The 16279-nt window shown below is 36.2% G+C and overlaps 1 pseudogene; it reads right to left on the reverse strand.

Annotated features, from left to right (window-relative positions):
* Positions 1-13989: 13989 nt before the first annotated feature.
* On the reverse strand, positions 13990-15907 carry LOC101721032 (COP9 signalosome complex subunit 2 pseudogene; annotated as a pseudogene).
* Positions 15908-16279: the final 372 nt, after the last annotated feature.

A 16279-nucleotide genomic window follows, 5' to 3' on the forward strand; every position in this document is an offset into this window, starting at 1 on the left:
AAAGCTTCTGTACAGAGAAGCTGAGCTGGTCCCAGCACCCACAATGAAGCACCCCTGCCACCATCCCATGTTCCTAGGGCAGAGAATCTGAGCCAGTCCCAGCACCCGGCAGGAAGCTCCCCTGCTGCCATCCCAGGCTCCTAGGGTAGAGAAGCTGAGCTGGTCCCAGCACCCTGAAGGAAGCTCCCCTGCCACCATCCCACATTCCTAAGTCAGAGAAGCTGAGCCAGTCCCAGCATGCAGAACGAAGCTTCCCTGCTGCCATCCCAAGCTCCTAAGGCAGAGATGGTGAACTGCGGGTGCCAGAAGCACCCCGACCCCTGTAGAAATGAGAAGACACATAAACAAGCCTCAAAAACAGACTTCCAGATCATCTACAGCAACCCCAAAGGGAAATGAGATCGAACAATCTGATATTCAACCATCTGGACTCTCTGAACTGGTAAAAAAAGAGGATCTGGGAAAAAATAAATCAGAAATAATTATTCAGATAACAGCAAAGATTGTGCTCATGGTGCAAGGCATGATGAATAAATCTAGAGAGGACACAGATTAAAAAAATAGAGGATCTGAGGAACATGATGGAATCCCAACATAGGAAACAAATGGAATCCATAAAACAGATGCAAAGAGATTTCCAGGAGATTAAAAACTCCACTGAAATTCTGCTCAGCAGAATGAACCAATGTGAGGATAGAATTTCACATATAGAAGATAAGATTGCAATTAGTGACCAGGAAAAGAAAAATGCTTTAAAATTGTAAATGAACATGAGAAATCAATCCACCAGCTGCTAGACGATGCAAAGAAGAATAACATAAGACTGATTGGAGTGAATGAAGAAACATGAGAGAGTGCAGGTGACATAAAAAACTGTTCACAGAAATGATGGCAGCAAACTTCCCAAGGAGGAAAAAAGAACTTGACATACAGATAAGTGAGGCATATTGGACTCCAGCTAGCCTTGATCAAAAAAAATCTACACATAGGCATATAATATTTAGAATTCCAAAAATCCAAAAGAAGAATAAAATTCTACAAGCAGTGAGAGAAAAGAAACAAATCACAAACAAAGGAAAGCCCATCAGAATCACAGCAGACTTCTCAATGCAAACCCTCAAGGCAAGAAGACCTTGGAGTGATGTATTTCAAGCCCTAAAGGAAAACAGCCTCCAACCCAGATTGATGTACCTTGCAAAACTATCTTTCAAAATTGATGGAGAAATAAGATATATTCATGATAAAGAGCACCTCAGGAACTTCATGTATATTAAACCGGCACTCCAAAAAATTTTAGACAATATTTTAGGAAAATACAATGAGGATCACAACCCCAGGAAACCCAGAAGAATGAATCCATTGGACATGACAAATTAAATGCAAAGGGGGAGAATCCAACAAAAAGAAAAAGTCATGACAAGGCTTTTAAAACTTTTATCTTCATCTCCCTAATGAGTGTATAATTTAATCTTGTTATTGTATTGATTAATATTTTTCTGATTCTAGAGTTATACACCTTTCCTTGTGCTATACTGGCTATTTATCATTTCTTATGTCTACTTTTTAATTGGGTTGTCTATTAATGAGTTCTAAGAATTCTTTATATATTCTGGTCATAGGTTATATGCACTGTAAATATGGTTTGTTTAAGGACTACTTTTAATTTTAATAATGTCACTTAAAGTTCTAAATTTTGATAGAATCTTATTTATCAATTTTTTTCTTTTATACATCATGTCTTTTGTATCCTAGGTAGTTCTTGCCTACCATGAATTCATAATCATTTTCCCTTATACTTTCTTCTTAAAGTTTTATACTTTTAGGCTTTCATATTTAGGTTCATAGATACCTTCAAGTTATTTTCATATATGGAAATAAAGTGTTGAGGTTAATTTTTTTATATACGAATACCAGATTTTCTAGGGCCATTTGCTGAAAACACTATCTCTTCCTCAGCTCTTGAATTGAGATTATATTCTATAAAATGCTAATTGTAAATAATCTTTCAAAACTTAGTGGATCATATATGTGTGGTTCTATTTCTAGTTTCCCTTTTTTTTCAAATTATCTATATGTCTTTCCTTACACCAACACTGCCTTGATTACTGTAGCTTTAGAAGAAGTCTTAAAATTAGGTACTAAATGTCTTCCAACACTGTTTTTGTTTTTAAATTTTCTAGGTCCTACGTATTCCTACATAACTTTTAATATCCAATTCTTCATTTATAGCAAGTATACACAGACCTAAATTTTTATATATACCTTGTGTTTTCTAATCCTGCTAAATTCAAATACAAGTTTTAGTGGCTCCTAGAGATTTCTTAGTATTTTCTCTGTAGATGATCATTTCATCTACATATAAAAATTTTTCTTCCACCTTGCCAATCTCATCCTTATTGTGTCATTTTATTGCCAGACTGTTTTGGTGGGGACTAGGTTTCAAAGTTTAATGGACAGATAAAGAGTAAGCATATCTGACCTTGTTCCCCACCTTAAGGAGAAAGCATTGTATCTTCTCCATTCATATAAGGCATTCTCACTGGAAGTATGGAGTACATGTCTTCAACCTGTTGAGAAGGTTCTGTTCTACTTCTAGTCTCCTGATAGCTTTTACCATGAACAGCTGTAGAATTTAGACCAATACTTTTTCTCTCACTAGTGACAGGATTATATGGCTTTTTCCTTTCCTCTGTTAAAATGATCACTTTTGGGGGTGGATCTTCCAATGCTGAACCAACATTGCCATCCCTATAACAAAACCACTTTCTACATCCTGCCAGATCTGACTTCTAAGAGTTTTTGTTAAACAAATTTCTATCTATGTTCATACTTTTTTCTTCTATTATCTTGATCCAGTTTTTGGATTAGCACAATGTTGAGTTCCTAAAATGAGGGGTGAAATATTCCTTCTTTTTTCTGCTTTAAGTGTTTGATATAATTTATCTGTTAAAATGTATATGAGCCAATTGATGTCATATAGATAGGTTTTCAAGCTAGGAATATACTTTCTTTAAGAGGCGCTATTCAAATTTTATATTTCCTCCAGAGTTAGTTTCATTTATTTGTCTTTCAAGGTACTTCTTAGAAGTTGTCAAATTTATTTCCAAAAAGATTTTTGTAATATGCTTTCTATATTCTTTTAAATTCTGTAAAACTGTGGTAATGTCTCCTACATCTTGATATTGTAATTTTTAAAATGTATAATTAATATTGTGTAATAGGAAGAAAAGCTCTAAAGGATCAGGGGAAGTGGGAGGGGTAGGGGAAAGGAAAGAAGAGAAAAGAAAAATATGAGAAAAGGAAAAAAATGGAAAGAAAGTCTTTGCAAATTGGGAAGGGTGAGGGGGTAAAGGGAGGGCAAGGGAAGGGGAAAAAAATAAGAACCAAGATACTCACATCATGGTACAAGATCCCAATGATGAATGTAACTGTATTTTATACCTAAAATGTACCAATATACTTAAAGGGGAAAAAAAGCTTCTGTACTGCATGAGAAACCTCCAACAGAGCTAAGAGACAGCTTATAATGTGGGAAGAAATTTTTAGCATCTGTACCTCAGACAAAGGTCTACTATTCAGAAATTATAAAGAACTGAAAAAAATCAGATCCCCCAAATTCAAAGACCCAGTTCAAAAATGGGCATCCAAAATGAACAGGCATTTCTCAGACAAAGAAGTCAAAACAGCAAATAAATATATGAAAAAATGTTCAACATCACTGATCATTTGAGAGATGCTAATGAAAACAACACTTAGATTCCACCTCACCCCACAAAGAATGGCTGCTATCAAGAAATCAACCAATAACAAATGCTGGCAGGGTGTGGAGAAAAAGGAACCCTTCTCCACTGTTGGTGGGAATGTAGATTGGTGCAACCACTGTGGAAATCAGTATGGAGATACCTCGAAGAACTAGGACTACAGGTCCCGTTTGATCCAGCTATTCCCCTACTGGATATCTTCCCCAAAGAATTAAAAGAATCATACCACAGAGATATATATGCATCTATGTTTATAGCAGCACAGTTTGTAATAGCTAAAGCTTGGAAACAGCCCAAGTTCCCATCAACTGGAAAATGGATAAAGAAGATATGGTTTATTTTATAAAATGGAGCACTACTCAGCCATAAAGAATGAGAAACTAGAGACATTTATAGCTAAATGGATGCATATTGAGGCCATGCTATTAAGTGAAATAAATAGGACACATTTGTGTAAATACCGAATAGTTTCTCTAGTGTGAGAAACTGAAAGTGTAAGTAAGGATGAAAATGATTAAAATTAATAATTGATAATTTGAAATAGGAAAAGGTCTAAGTGTTTGGGGGTGGCGGGAGGGGAAGGGGAACAGGAAGAAGGGAAAGGAAAAATTATGAGAAAGAAAAAAAATGGAATCAAAGTCTGTGTAAATAGGGAAGGTTGGAGGGGGTGAAGGATGCACAGGTAATGGGGGAAAAAATAAGAACTAAGATACATCATGTTCAGGTACAAACACCAAATGATAAATGTAAATGTATTTTATACCTAAAATGTACCAATAAATATATAAATAAAAATAAAAATAAAAAATTTATGCCCCTTACAGTATGGTGAAACTATAAAACTTGTGAAACATCTTTATTTTCATATTTTTCTGTGATAGGAATACCCTCACAAATTAAAACAGAATATGGCCCTCCCTATACTTCCAGTTCCCTATGAACATTCCTGCAACTCTGGCATGTTATATCCTTCATCGTTATATCCTTACAACCCAATGAGACAAGTTACTATAAAGCAAGACAATGACCTCCTCAAAACTCAATTATTAAAACAAAAAAGTGTTTTATGAACAAAACTTCAGTTTCTGGTAAACTAGCACAAATAATCGACAAGTGGGATCTCTTCAAATTAAAAAGCTTCTGCACAGTAAGAGAAACCACCAACAGTATGAAGAAACAACCCACAATGTGGGAAAAAATTTTCACCTTCTGTTCCTCAGATAAAGGTCTACTATGAAGAATATATAAAGAACTTAAAAAATCAGACCTCCCATGTTTAAAGACCCAATCCAAAAATGGACATCTGAAATGAACAGTTATTTCTCAAAGAAGCAGAAATAGCAAATAAACATATGAAAAATTGTTCAGCATCACTGGTCATTTGAGAGATGCAAATGAAAACAACACTGAGCTTCCACCTCACCCCAGAAAGAATGACTGCTATCAAAAAATCAAGCAAAAACCAATGCCGTCGGGGCTGTGTGGAAAGAGGAACACTGCTCCACTGCTGATGGGAGAATAGACTTGTGGCACCACTGTGGAAATCAGTATGGAAATACCTCAAAGAACCAGAATTGGGCATCTGATTTGACTCTGCTATTCCCCTAATAGGTATCTTTCCTAAAGAATTAAAAGAATCATAACACAATGATATATGTTCACCCATGTTCATAGTAGCACAATTTGTAATAGTTAAAATTTGGAAGCAACCCAATTGCCCATCAACTGGAGACTGCAGTGATAAAAGAAAATGCATTTTTTAAATAAAATGCAGTACTTCTCAGCCATAAAAAATGAGAAATTAGACATTTATTGCTAAATGGATGCACATTGAGGCAATACTCTTTAATGATAAATAGGACACACATGTAAATACTGAATTGTTTCTCTAGTGTGAGAAACTGAAAGTGTAAATAAAGACCAAAAGGCATAATAGATAATGTAAAATAGCAAGAAAAGGGGAAGCGGAAGTTGGAGGGATAAGGGATAAAAAGAAGGGAATGGAATTAGTATGAGGAAATGAAACAAATGGAAACAAAGTCTTTGTAGATCAAAAGGGATGGAAGGGATAGGGGGTAGGCAGGGGAGTGGGGAATAAAATAAGAACCAAGATGGATGATGTACAGTTGCAATTTCTAATGATTAATGTCATTATATTGTATAACTAAAATGTGCCATTACAATTAATTTAAAATATAAATACATTTTTAAATGTGGAATATAGTGGAAAGACTTCTCCTGAAGGAACAATAACACAAAATTCTTTTCATTTTCAAGTTTTAGAAATTGTGATTTAGAAGGTTTCACAGAAGTGCAGAACAACTCAGCTCTGAAACTGAGCAATCACTGCAAAGCATGAGAATTCTCTTCACTTCTGAACACGTTCTTTGAAAGGTCACATAAATCACTTGCAAGTCCAAAATTACAAAGATAAAATGACCCCTTATATTTCTGAGTTTGCTGACATATATACCTCATGTAAGTGGTGTGATGTATCGGGCTCTTGTTCTTAACTCACATGTCTTTGACATAGTTACATAGGGAGATACAACACCACCTTTTTCTGTAACAACACCTCATGTACAGGCAATGCTTAACTTCTACCCTCTGGATGGTTAAGGGACTGTGGGAGGGACTATAGCCAGTCTGGCCATTCCAATGGTGGCTATCTGTTACCTCACACATGTTATTTCTGGTCAGAAAAATTTCCATTATGCATAGCTACCAATACTACCAACATTAGTTATTGTATTCCTTTCCAGCCCTAATAGGGTATGAATAATTTTAATATTTCTCAATTAAACACTGTTCATATCATTGTACTGAGAAAATGAGTCCAAGCTTGGCACCTCACCAATCTCATCCAGGACTGAATGGGAAATTTCACTCTTAAACAAATCACCTGGGTGCTTGAACATATCAGACAAAAGCACTTTCAAGCTGTTTTGATTGTAACTATATTGCTGCTTCCACACTGACCACTAATGTGGTTATGGCAGTGGATACCTTCACTCACTCTATCCAAACTGCTCAGACAATGAATGGTTATTTAGAAAATAACACCTCAGAATTACTGACTCAAACTAGTATTAACAAAGAAATTCTACAAGGACTTGGTGCCCTTGAGGCACCTGTCATCTGGCACCATGAACACCAACAGGCCATATGGACATGTAATTCACTTAGTTGTGATGCTGGGTTGTGCTCAATGTGCATTACTCCTGTTCCTTTTAATTATTCTGAATCTTGGGAGGAGTTACAGTGCCACCATCGTGCCCTTCATACAAAGCTAGAAAGAAACATTACTAATCTCCAGGGCCTAATATAAGCCTAACTTTGTAAGCTTCAAATAGATATTTACAAAATTAATTGTTTCATCTCAATGATATTACCTACTGTTTCAACCCTGGAAACTTTCTCTGGCCTCAACCTTCACATTTGGGTTCTTATAGTTATTGGAATAATCTTCTGTTTCTGCACTTTCTTGAAGTCCTAAGAGAATTCTGAAATGTGTTCCATGAACCACCTATGCAGAAGCCCTGATGACCTTTCTACACCAATCCCAAAACTGCTCTGCCCGTAAGCCCTCTCTTTGGCTCAATCTGAGCTATAAGACAAAAAAAAGGGGAAGCCTGTGGAGAGACTGGCTGGAGGAATGATTGGAATGAATATAAAGATGAAAGGATCCTTACAACAATAGCACAAGGCTCCTGGAGTGCACGATTAAAGATTACAGCAAATCTACAGCACAATATTTAAGCAGAATCAACAATAAGATATTCTTAGAGATTATTGTCCCAGTTATTGTGCCTCTTGTGCATTGATAAGTTTCCTTAACTTAGGTTGACCTGTGTCATGTAGCAGACCATCCGGTTCCTTCCCTTCCCCTGACCAAAACTCCTGTATGAGTGTTTTTCTTCTACCTCATTGTTCTCACATCCTCGGATTGCAAATGAAAGGCCAGGAGTTTCTCAGTTTAGCACTGTTTTTCTGAGAATGTCTCACAATGATGTGTCTTGGTAAAGTAGTCTTTCTTGGCCATTCAGAATATAAGGTGAAGTTCAACTCTAATCTTTCATCCTCTTGCTGCTATAGTCATATACAGCAAGAGGGAACAAGTACAGATCACTGGAAAAGAAGACAAGTGAATAAACAATAGAAAGAAATCAAATACATAAAAACCCAAAATGACAGGAATTACTGCACCAGTTTTAATGATAACAATGTATGTTATCTCAACTGTGCAATTAAAGACATGGATTAGAAGACTGGATCAAAAAAGTACTCATCCTTATGTGGTCAGAAAGAAACATACCTCATCTTCAAAGACATACAAGGACTCAAAGTTTCAGGATAAATGTAATACTTCAAGCAACTAGAGCACTAAAGCATGCAGAAATATCTATATTCATAACCAGCAAGGTAGACTTCAATCTGAAACTGGTCAGAAGAGAGAAAGAAAGTCATCAAATATTGGTTAGTATAAGAACTCTCCAAGAAGGGATACAAATTATAAATATATATGCATTGAGCTTTTACACACTTGTTTTACACATTTGTGTCATAAAACAAATATTATTTGACATTAAAGGACTGATAAACACCAAGATAATCATGGTGGGGAACATCAACAGTTCCTTATCACAAACATATAGATGGAAAAAAAGTCTGAAAGAACCATCAAAATTATACTATACCATACATCAAATGTACTAGCTGATAGCTATAGAATATTTTCTTCAATGTTAGCAGAGTACATTTTTATTTCAGTACACCATAGAACCTTCTACAAAAGAGAGCATAGTTTTGAACATTAAGTCTCATAATTTAAAAAAAAAACATTGAAAGCATCTCATGCATCCTGTCAGAGTAAAACTTGAAGTCGATGATAAAAGAAACTATAGAAACTACACAAACATTAGAGGATTAATGATGCACACTTACCCAATTGATGGGATTTTTGAAGAAATTGGATACATTAAAAATATGCTTCAATCAAGTGACAGTAAAATAATTACTCATCAAAAATGTGAAAGACATAATACTAACAGTACTAAGAGGAAAGTTTATATCTGTGGAAACAAACATTATAAAAATGGAGCAGGCTCGAAGAAATGACCTAATGATGCACCTTTCAAAGTCGTAAAAACAATTTGAGGTCAAATTCTTGCTCATGGATTCCACATGCCACCTCTGGCATCCACCAACTCCAAGATCAGCCTGTGTTTGTTTCTCCTTCACATTGGGCAGCACAGGTGCCAATCAATCAACTCACTCGATCATGGATTAAGTCATTGTTCTAGAAAGTCAGCAATTCCAGGGAGAAATCATGGCCTGTACCAATAGTGCTCACCCTAAGAGAAGCCTACAGATATTATAAGTTACAAAAACTGTGTGGGAGTTTTACAACAACACTGACTCCTTTGAGGCAGGCTAGAGCTGGAGAAAAAACCCAGTGCAGTGGCACCATATTGCCAGTGAGTATTTAATCAGGCATCATTTTGCAAGGGGTTAATTAAGACTGAGACAGAGAACTATAGAACACTTCCACTTTACAGTTTCCATTGGTACCTTCCCAAAGTGACTGGGTGAAAGAAATTTAGAAACTGGAGGCTGTGAAAAGCTTTAAGAATCTTTACATAATTAGCTAACTTGGTTATTAGTGTTGAATACTGTTCTATTGTTAGTGTAGTTACAGTTGTTAAATTTAGCAGCTATTTACTGTATGGCAACATTTGGTTTGTCTTGCTGTTTGGGCTATGATTATAAATATTTTTATAATTAACTGTACATTACTTGTTAGTTATGTCAATATACAGTTTGTCTTTGTTGCTATTACTGTTGCTGATTGTATTGCTCTTATCAGGGTGGCATAGTTTTCACTATTAATTAGATTTTTCACTCCACAATCCAGACTGCTTTTTGGAGCAATAACAATACTGTGACTTGTCCCTGGAGAACTAGATGCTGGGCCATATACATGTGGCTTGGCCTCTCAAATAAATGCAGGCAGTTGAATCTTGTGAGATTCACATGCCTATGGTTAGCCACTACCAGAATGCCTCACTGAAAAGCAGATAGTAACTAAAGAGGTCTCTGTACTAGTAATGATGTCTTCCAAAATGAACAATCCACAAAACTCTCTCTACACACACACACACACACACACACACACACACACACACAGACACACTAATACCTGTCCCCATCATTTAAAACCCACACAAATCATACCCCCCAAAATATTAGGAACATGAGAAGACAAGCCAACCTATGCCTCTAACTACCCTGAAGCCAATGAATGGGGAACTGAAGGGGTGGAGTTCAAAATTGATAGCCAAATCAGTACAAAATGCATAGAGGAGGTAAGAAACATAAATAAGGTGCCTAGAGCTCAAAGAGGACATAACTAAACAAATAACAGATGTAATAAGTGAAATGGTGAGTGGGCATACAGAAGACACCAATGTAAATGTAACTGAGTTAAAAAGACAAAATATGAATGATCTGTATAGCAAAGAATTAGAGTCCATGAAGATGTACCAAACAGAAATTCAGGCAACATGAGGATAGATTGTGAGATGTAGAAAAGGGGTCTATTGTTGGGGGTCAATTATCAGAGACACCTTAAAAAGAAAAGAATATGAAAACTGGATACAACAACTGCTACATGATGCAAAGAAGATTAATCTAAGATTAATGTGCATTAGTGAAAAATCAGAAGATAGCACAAAAGTCATAAAAAACCTGTTTACTGAAATAATAGCAAAATGCTTTTCCAAATATGGGCAAAATTGAACACATAGATAAGTAAGGCTTGTGGGACCCCAAAAAGTCACAATTAGAAAAGAACCTCCCAAAGACTTATCATAGTTAAAGTCCTTGAATTCTAACTTAAGGACTGAATCTTAAAAGCTTTTAGAGAAAAGCAGCAAGTCACTTATAGAGTTAGAATTATTGCTGGCTTTTCAACCCGTACTTTACAGGCACAGAGATCTTAAAGTGAAGGATTTCTATCCCTAAAAAAACTTTCTTACCTAGTATAATATATCCTGCAAAATTATCTTTAAAAGTTTATGGAGAAATAAGGTATTTCCATACAGAAAAAATCTTAAAAATTCGTGACATAGAAGAGAGTAGAAGCAATAACAGAATGTTTTTATTAAAGCAGGGTCTTTCAGCATTGTTTCAGGCACAGTTTGCACACATTTAAATGAATATAGCTTAAATGAGTCTAATCACATTTTACAAGTAGATGCAATCTTGTAATATAATCCAGCATCCAACTCTTTATGGAAAAAACATTGTATACTAAAAAGTAATATTAGTGAGGATGGAGAAATATTTATTTATTTGAAAACTATATGAAATTGAAAATATATTCACAAAATGGGATAACATACAACCACCATATGTTTACATGTATTAATGGATAAAATTCCAGAACACACAATTTAGTAAAGCAACACATAGAATACACACACACACACACACACACACACACACACACACACACACACACATATATATATATGGTATGGGTGGGTGTAATCATTTAGATCTAAAATTCCCCCCAAAGCTTCCTCTGCTCAGATTTGGGGATCTTGGAATGTGATCAAATTGTAGGGGTGTTAACCTCATCAGTAGATTAAAACACTGATTGTTCTTCATAGCTGAATGTGCTGTTAAGAGGTGGGGCCTGATTGGAAGGGGCAGTTCACTGAGGGTATGACCTGGAAAATACATCTTCCTCTCCAGGGTGTCTCTTCTGTCTGTGTTTTGTAGCTGCCATGTAGTGAGCAGCTTTTCTTCACTAGACCCTTCCACCATGCCATGTCTGCCTTCGAATCAGCCAAGTCAGAACTGAACCTACCTTAAATTGTGGGTGTTGGTAACTTGTCCTAGCAGCCAGAAAGTGAATGAAACACTATATTGTACCATGTGTATGAAATAAAAATCATAAAACATCTACAAATTGCCTAGAGATAACATACATATGCAGTAAGAACTAAGACCAATTTCTAACAATTTCTGAGAGTGAAATTGCTTTGTCAAATGACAATACTATGTCTAACATTTTGAGTTCTCTTGGATGACCAATGAGTCTAAAGTTTAAAATTTTATTTCAAATCCACTATTTATCAAAAAACATTTTGAAGTCAGTGCTAGACTAGAAGAGAATTGAAACAAATTATTTTACAATATATTTGCATTCAAATATTTAGTAACTATGAAAAATAAGTGTTTTACACTAAATATAAACATTTCTTTTATACTAAAAAAGCAATTTAAATACTATTTGACTAGTGAGAAGATTTCTTAAGTCCACGGTAGTTTGATATTCTTTGATTGTATAACAATCTTTGCATTTGGTGGTACTGGGAATTGAACCCAGGGCCTTCACACTGAGCTACATCCTCAGCTCTTTTAAATTTTTTTAAATTTTGAGACAGGACCTTGCTAAAACACTAAATTAACCAAGCTGGGCTTGAATCCAAAGCTCATACAAGGGAGGGAATTATAAAGGCATCAAATATATTTCTTACCTGAAATTGGACAGAGAAATTAGTCAAAATCTTTGATTTGTTAACACTGTGGTTTTACGCAAATAGAATATACATCTGTCATCTTTCCCTTCCTGGTCCAACAAGCAGGCTCCACTGGAGAGATGGTGCATGGAAGAAACAAAAGGCAAGCTATTTACCTGACAGAGGCAAGGGCAAGAAGAAGCAAACACTAATGAGTCCCAGGGCTGGCAGCTCTGGTTCCAGGAGGCTCGGGCAAATGCTGCACATCACCTTGCTCAGTGCACTGCCTCTGCAGTGGGGCTAGCTTTGCCCTCCACCCACAGGCCAAGGCAGCATCCTGTCCAACTCTTCACCCTGCACTCCCCACCTGGGCATGATCACTGCTCTTAGTTCATTTAATTTAAACACAGTAAAATATTGGTTTTCATCTGAAACAAAAAAGAATATAATCTAAGAAGGCTGGCTTTATCTTCAATGACATCTATTAATAGTCTCAAGAAGGCTGCTACAGTTCTGAGCATCACACAATGATATGAAAACTTGCAAGAATGAATAATATCTTGAACTTTTTATTCCCTACCATAGACATTTTGTCTTTTGTTGTCTTTCAGTTGTCTACAATTGCCAACTTATACCTGTATTTAATACTGCTTATATCTGTTAAAGACATTAACTGATTGCTTTCCTAAATCTAAGGATTATATAGTTTATAGTATAAATATATATATCATATTTTCATAAAATTTTGACAAAACCAAATAAGCATACCTTGTTTTAAGTCCATGCTTCTTCCACTGTTTATAAAATCTGATTTAATGATCAAAAATTCTTGGTTGTCACTCTCCAGGTACAATAGTCTTCCTTCTGAACTGCCACTGACTTTTTGTATAACAAGCAATAGAAAAACCAAAGAAATTATGCTAACCTTAGTTCTTGCCTTTGACACTATAAATACTGTGAACTTGTTTCAAAATGAAATAGATCCAAAACTCAGTACATTCAGGTGAGCTGAGGCCCTCAGAGGCAGGCACCTTGGAAGGCCGCGGTTCATGCTCAGCTGCTCCACCACTGCACACATCGCCTTTCAGACTCTTTCCGGGCTGCCCTCAAAGCCAGGCACACACTTCCTGTGTTGCCTCAAAATTAATTTTTGGAAACTGTCACCTGGCACCAAATAATGGTAACTAAAAACAAATTTGGCAATGATGTTTTGAGAAAACAAGGTATAATCAAAAAGTTACAAGTATGTTTCTTAAATTAACTTTGAATGCAATTCTACAAGAGCAACCCAGGAGGTTTTGGGCAATGGTAGATTGCTGGCACTGAAACAACCTTCCAGCACAATCGCTATGCATGGTAACATTCATTTAGCTGTCTACGTTCTGGCCTATTTGTTTAAAGTGACATTCTGAGAGTGCAACTTTTCTTTTTAAAAGGAATGGAATTCTTTAAAAAAGAACTTTATTCCTTTAAAGCATCACTGTCAAAGTAAGTGTTCTGTTAGAAAGCAGTTCTCCTTATCAATAAATACTATAAAAATCCTGACAACAAATAACTTATTTCCTTACATGTTTTTAAATCATTAACTGAAGGTAAAGTAATTTGAAATTTCTAAGATACTAAAAAACAAAAGAACATCAAATGTAATAAAAACACATCAAGAACCAAACTACACTTTCTGAGCTCCACTGTTTATTTTGCTGCTTGAAACCTAAGTGACAGTATGCCACTATAGTTACAAGGTTTCATCTAAACCTTAACTACACTGCAGGTACAGAAATATATGGACACATTTCTGGAGAATTGACATTTTGCAAAATGCAGCAAACATTTTCATTTAAACATGAGAAAAGGAAGTGTTCAAAAGGGTATGTGTTTCAAGTTATTGCAGGTTATTTGTGAGAGAATTTCTGCAGGTAAAACATGGTTAAATTTAACCAACAGTAGCATGTCAGTATATTTAAAATCATGACAGAATCTTCTCTCTGGTCATGTTGCCCATGACAAATTACTATGATGTTGTACTTTTAGGGCAAGATGTCAATACAGCATAAATCCCATGGTATTTTGGTTTTCTTCTGGAGATGAAAGCTGTTTTTCTTGGGGTAAATGCAGAAGCAAAACACAAACCAGTTGATTAAATAGTACTTCTGCCATAACTCCAGTCATTTTCAGGACACATCACCCGACAGTAGTTTTGCCATCCCCAGTTCTCTAAAGTTTACTTCTCTGCATGTAAGCAGGTCTTTATGAGAGCTTGCTCTCCTCAGGCCAGCTTGCTGATGACAGCCTGGTTGAGAGCATTCAGCTGGTTGGTCCATTTATCTAGTGCAGAATAACGTGCACCACCTCTCTTTGGATGATCCAGTGCAAGGATCTGGCTGACTCAATCATTTCAGCCATGGATAATGTTACCCAGTATGAACTGCACCAGCAAGCTTTCCACATCAGCCACATCCATATTTAATTCCTTAGAAATCAAAGGAATATGTATTCTTATGTAAGGCTTAGTTAAATTTATGAGCTCTTGTGTTCTCTTATGAGAGGATCATCCATGATATTGATGTGATTTGTTTTCAGAATCTTTTTGAATTTGGTGATGTCATTATACTGATGGGCACTTACTAAATTTGTCATTGCTGGAATTTCTGGATCATTTTTGTATGGCTTTACCTCCTGTGAGTCAAATGGATTTATCCCGATTTCATTAGCCTGTTTGCTAAGATCAAGTATTTTAAACAAGTAGTTCACCTTGGACTTCCTGATTCATCATAATTCTTGAAGGCTTCAAAAAAAATCCATGTGTGCCTTTTCAAATTCACCTGCTCTCAAGTGAATCTTCCCACCACATTCTCTGAAGATCTCCATGATCAGTGGGTGCAGGATGGCAGATGATGTGAAGTGATTGTTCATAGTGTGCTTTCAGCTTTTTGTTCTTTTTCTGTGCTGTGTACATTTGAATTTCCAAGGCATATATTTCTGATACCTATGTACCTTTTTTCAGCTCATCTTCTCCATCATCAGTCTGCCAGGACTGATGTAACCAGCATACAAATTTTGAAGCTTTCCATGACCCTCTCATTCTGAAAATAATTTTCCAAGCTTTGTGTTTGTCTTAAACCACAGCCTATCATTCTTAGCATCTTTCAAAGCTTCCAGTGTTGCTTCATAGAATTTCTGCAGTAAATCCACCTGTTTAGAAGTGGAGATATAATGAAGAATAGAATTAATGGATTTTTCAAAATAATTTCTCATGACTGCACTCCGAATATAGGACAAAAGTTGTTTGTATCTATTCATCATTTCTGGAAAGTTCGTCAACTTGAATTTAATGTTAATCATTTGCTTCAGTGCTTTAAATCCCCATTCTCCCTTTTCACCTTCAAGTTCCAAACACTTTTGGAAGCTGCTTACAGCTGCTTTCAGGTCATCTTCTTTCAGCACTTTGGAATTACAGTACTAATTTTCCAAATCCACATTTGACTCAGAGTTACTGTCTTCAGAGTATTCCCTAAATGAGAAGACCCTCAAGGCTGCTCCCCCAGGGGAGCTGGATGCTGGGCCAGCCCTGTGATGCACATGCAGAATGCAGGCCTGGGGCCCCACCTTGGTCTTCATCTTTATAATCCATTCCACTGTCTTCTCTTTGGTAGTCCTGACAGAAGAAGACAGGAGCATAGCTCAGGCAACACTGAAGTTGTTCCTCACTGCTAATGTTATAAGAGTACAGGAAGTAATAAGAATCCAAGATAAAGTGAATGAATACCAGTAGGCATAGGAAATCAGGACATAACAGGGTATGATTCACACCTGACTATGATTTGTAAAAATGGAGAGGTGGACATTCCGAAATAGAGGATTCAGCACTCATAAAATAACCAAAAGAGAAACATCTAAACCAGCAATGATGTGGGAATCTATTTTACTCTGTTTAGATCACTAACTGGTTCTTGTAGGGAACAGGGAAAGGAGACATTACTAGAACCTCTG

This window comes from Heterocephalus glaber, unplaced genomic scaffold, assembly GCF_053883595.1.
Source record: "Heterocephalus glaber isolate CG9 unplaced genomic scaffold, H.glaber_assembly_v1.0 deba00001673, whole genome shotgun sequence".
Lineage (NCBI taxonomy): Eukaryota > Metazoa > Chordata > Mammalia > Rodentia > Bathyergidae > Heterocephalus > Heterocephalus glaber.